Genomic DNA, 3895 nt, shown 5'->3' with positions numbered 1-3895 from the left:
GACCAGGTGTTTACAGGGAACTATCCCAAACTTGCGCAAACCCAGCTAGAAAGGCTCCCTCTGATGTGAACAGTTTTTGGAGTAACTCTCGCAGCACCAGTGGCGAGGCCCGCTTGCTGTTATTTGTATCACAGCCTGGCCCAAACCTTTCCATGTGTGTCCGTCGTGCGTTTTCTGTCCCCGTTTTCCTGCATGCTTGCTGGCGCGTTGGGATTAAACCGACGCATTTTCTGGTGACAGGGCTGGATGCAGGCTTGCTGCTCGCCACGCTGCTGCCCATCCTCTGGGACAGTGAACGCGAGGTCAAAGCACTGTCGTGCCAACGGCAAACTGGAGCAGCCGTATAAAGTTGTCATTGTAAATAACTGCCAGGATGGTTTCTCCTCCCTTTCCCCCCACCCCCATCCCCATGTTCTTCCTCGGCACCATGTCATTCCCCACCCACCACCCCGGGGCTGCCTGGATCTGTTCAGGATTTATGTTAAACGGGAAATTTTGTGTACGTAATTAAAATGTCGTATTGCTGGATAGAAATGGGATTTGGTGCTTACTGCTGTGACTCTTTCTCATGCGTGAGGGTGAACTGATTGATTACAGAGCTTTGAGATTAAATATTCCCCTGAGCTCCGCTGGCATTTAATGTGCTGGGGGAGGGCAGAGAGAAGGGGAGGAGGAAAATGATGGTTTTCCTCCAAGGCAAGTAGAGCAGGGGAATGTCTACTGAGCACATCCCCTTGTCTTGCTCTGCACGCCATCTGCTGTAACAGAGGCTCCCGGCACTGGTGTCACAGACCACGATAAAGCAGGTGCCTTACTCTGCATCCATGATGGTGGGTGAGCTGCTGGTGGGCTTTGCCGGTTCCTCTCACTGCTGGGTTGAGCATCCCATTGCATTCTGTCCTGTCCCCATGGCTCAGCTGCATCCTCACCTCCCTGCATCCTGGTCCCTGCTTGGGTCCCTTTGAGCCTGGCAACGGGGTAGACCTGCTGTCCCCTCCCTTCTCCCTCGGAGCATGCCTTATTTATTTCTTTTCCTTAATTTCTTTTAATCCAAAACCCCCTCTCTTTTTGGTTTCGATGGGAGGGGAGGAAAAACCCCGACGCGACGCTCCTCAAGCCCACAGTGGGAGCCTCGCTGTGCCAACGCAGGTTGGAGACACCCGTCTTCGCCTGCTTTCCTTGAAGTCTAATTTTAGCTGAAGGCAACGGGATCCCTCCGGGGTACCACAGAGGTTTCCTATCAGCCTAGACCTTAAGAAACACGCACACAAACAAAAACAACACAGAAGCACTTAGGTTTATTTGTGTGAATTCTTTTTAAAAAGGGTGTGACTTATTTTTGTGAGCAGCCCTGCGCACACCAGCTTTGTTCTGCTGCAGTCGGGTATTTCAGGTCTTCCAAGATTTAATCAGAATAAATAGTTACTGTCTGTTTATACCTTCTGTTTTTGTGGCAGGGTTTCCAGAGGGCGTATTTATCTTCCAGAGTGCTGCCTCAGTGTCGCTTAATCATTAAGCATCTGATTTCCTCCAAGTTACCTGTCATGCTGCTTATGTAAGTAAATTAAAAAAAAAAAGAGAAGGGAGGGTGGGGATGGTGTTGATGGATTCTGCTTGGGGTGGGGAGGGGGATTGTAAGGATTTTTCCTGATTGTCACGGGCTTAATTGCAAGTTGCCTTTGGTTCCCAGCCCGTCATGCGGTGATCAGAGGACTGCGTGTTTGGATTGGTGCTTAACGACCCAGCCAGTTTAATGAGGTTGCTTTCAGCCAAGCCTTCACGTATACCCCACTAAACTGGCAAGAACTGTGTTACTCCCTGTCATTTCAGGAGCGGGGGGGGAAGACTTTACAGAAATAAAGGGCTTTTGCTTTCGCTTGTACAGTTACGCCTTTGACTCCTTAAGCCAGTAGTATCCCTTATAAAAATCACAGCTCTGCCTGGAAATAAGTTACTGCTATAAGTTTGCCGGGATTAGAAATTGGGTGTTTTTCAGCCTGTATTTGCACGTTTGGTTTGGGAAGGCAGACCAGTGATGCACACATTTCCCATCTCTTTAACACGGGAGATGAGAAAGACACAGAAAAACACTGCAGAAGAGGATGGGATGGCTGGAAAGCCTCGCAACAAGACAGATGTGGTGCTGAACCCACCCCTGGTTCATGCTCGGCGCCTAGATCAATCACATATTTTCGGGTGGCCACTATGCTGATGGCAGCGTGAGGCTGGATGATTTGCTTTTTTTCCCTTGGTTTCCCTTTCTTCCCAAGCTGCAGTGGTAGGGGTTGAGTGCCGGGATGCTGGCTCGTCAGCTGCCCTCGCCGCCTCATTTAACGTGTCCAGTGTGCAAACTCTGGGGACGAGGGTTCAGGGTGCACGCTGCTTCCATGATGGGTTTAGATCCTTTTAAATCCAGAAACAGCCATTGCCATCAGCTCCTCTGCTCTCCTGTGTGATGGGAACCCTAAATTTTCAAGGTCAGTAACTTTGTGTTAGCCCTTCTTGGGGATTACGGATGCGCAGCGGGGCTTTGCTCTCCTTCCTCGGGAGAAGCTTGTTAGAGGGACAGGGCCAGGGCAAGGGCAAGGTGGGACCATTGTGATCTGCAGGGCTTTGGTGGCTTCAGTAGACCCAGCAAAATGCGCTTGCATGGAGGTTAAGGTTCAGGTCCATCTCCTCTCTGCATTTGTTGGGGAGAGTAAAGATGAACCGCAGCGTTAGGGCATGTGTTGGACTCTGTGCTGCGGCAGAGCTGAAGCTGGGCAGGTTTCCCATGTCCTGTCTGCCTCACCCAGCTCCCAAGCAACATTTTGGGGAGATGCCGGAAAATCCTCTGTCCCTTCTGGGACCGACGCGGTGGCTGTCACAGCTGGCACCGGGTTGCTGGTGGCCCTTGCTCTTTCTGCTCCGCTGTGCATGGGGGTGGAAAAAGTCTGATTTGATGGAAATATTCTTAAGGAAGGCTGTCGACCTGATTTTTTTCCTTGAGATTTACCCAGCTGGAAAGCTGGTGGAGGTTCAGACAACACCTCCTGAAGCGCTGGGGATGTGTGATGTGCAGCACAGCCATTGCTCCTGCCCGGCGTGGCCCCTCCAGCCACAGCAGGGGATTCTGGAGTGGGTGGTGGGTCTCTGATCCCCATCCTACTGGTGTATGCCTGCCTGCTTCACTCAGCCTTTTGCAGATCTGCTTGGTTTGGGCAGAGGGAGAGGTGGGGAGGAGGAGCAGAGCTGCTGGGAGTTGAGGAGGGTGAAAGCACGGAGGGGAAGGGAGGTGGGCAGCATTGTGGAGGCAGATGCTGGGAGGAAAAGGAGATGACTGGCTTGTTTTCCTGGTGCTTTAGAAGCTGCTTAGTTAAACGAAGCATTCATTAGGGAGCTACGTTTGGCTTTTAAACAGCTTTGGAGCATGTGAATGCTCCATGTTGTTCTCTTCTCCTTTCTGTGGCAGGAGTCACCTGTCCCCATCTCTCTTTGAAGAACGTCCCACTGTTAGAAGTCCACCTTGGGACACGGGAGGTGCAGCTTGGTGGCCACGTGCTTTCAAAAAGCCCTTCCAGTTCTCCCCAAGCTCCTTGTCACTCCAGACCACCCATCCCTTGACTTCTCCCAGTCTGGCTGCTGTGAGCCTCGGTGATTGGGACTGACCACGGGTCCCCTCTCCCACGGAGGCCACTGCATGCCAGGAAGTTTGGTGCTCACCAAGCGGCACCGGCTGGTCTGGGATGAGCCGGCTGGTCTTCCATCACCTCTCTTTGAACATCCTACTTAAGGCAGAGCTGATGCCCCTTTGGCTTTCCTACGCTTTTGCAAGGCTGTGTGTTTCTTCTTTCCTTTCAGCCACCTGAAACACTCCTCCAAGAGACTGGAGAATGATTTCTCCCCCTCCCCCCCC

At 52.0% G+C, this 3895-nt stretch overlaps 1 protein-coding gene across 1 annotated transcript in view; it reads left to right on the top strand.

Annotated features, from left to right (window-relative positions):
• The first annotated feature begins 1473 nt into the window (after positions 1–1473).
• Positions 1474–3895, top strand: part of DAAM1 (dishevelled associated activator of morphogenesis 1) — an 83294-nt gene continuing 80872 nt past the window's right edge. The window contains exon 1 of the mRNA XM_019473555.1: positions 1474–1555. The gene's annotated coding sequence lies outside the window, so the exon portion shown is untranslated. The remainder of the gene's footprint in view (positions 1556–3895) is intronic.

The sequence above is a fragment of the Aptenodytes forsteri genome, unplaced genomic scaffold (genome assembly GCF_000699145.1).
Source record: "Aptenodytes forsteri isolate BGI_AS27 unplaced genomic scaffold, ASM69914v1 Scaffold410, whole genome shotgun sequence".
Classification (NCBI taxonomy): Eukaryota; Metazoa; Chordata; class Aves; order Sphenisciformes; family Spheniscidae; genus Aptenodytes; species Aptenodytes forsteri.
This window is presented reverse-complemented; position numbering and strand designations above follow the sequence as displayed.